Source organism: Sinocyclocheilus anshuiensis, unplaced genomic scaffold (genome assembly GCF_001515605.1).
Source record: "Sinocyclocheilus anshuiensis isolate Anshui unplaced genomic scaffold, SAMN03320099.WGS_v1.1 scaffold38, whole genome shotgun sequence".
Classification (NCBI taxonomy): domain Eukaryota; kingdom Metazoa; phylum Chordata; class Actinopteri; order Cypriniformes; family Cyprinidae; genus Sinocyclocheilus; species Sinocyclocheilus anshuiensis.
Genome location: NW_015544213.1, coordinates 2,983,052 through 2,983,502, shown reverse-complemented (window position 1 = coordinate 2,983,502; position 451 = coordinate 2,983,052). Strand labels below are relative to the sequence as shown.

The window sequence follows — 451 nt, the reverse complement described above, 5'->3', positions numbered from 1 at the left end:
CTTGGGTACGCTTTCCCAGTGTTATCCAATGTACCACTGTACGGAACAGCAGTGGCGGACACCTCTGCCTAGCCCTGTCCCATCTTCCGCCCCAACTGGTGTGGGGCCGGCTTCCGCCTTCCGCAGGGCACTGGAGGGGGTCAGCAATAGTGGCATTTTCCATACGGATCCCAATTCACGACTGACGATTTTCCATACGGATCCCAATTCGTCAGTCACGACTGACGTAACGTCTCCGTTTCCTCCTTCAGGGAACGAGGGTTACACAAGTAACCTAGACGTTCTTTTGAACTTTCTATTCATCAAATAATCTTGAAAAAAATGTTCAAGGTTTTCACAAAAATATGAAGCAGCACAACTGTTTTCAACATTGATAATAATAAGCAATCAGCATATCAGAATGATTTCTGAAGGATCATGTGACACTGAAGACTGGAGTAATGATGCTGAA

At 46.1% G+C, this 451-nt stretch overlaps 1 protein-coding gene across 3 annotated transcripts in view; it reads right to left on the bottom strand.

The window, feature by feature from the left end:
* gnpat2 (glyceronephosphate O-acyltransferase 2) overlaps positions 1-451 on the bottom strand; it is a 16,098-nt gene that overhangs the window by 11,078 nt on the left and 4,569 nt on the right. The window lies entirely within an intron of this gene.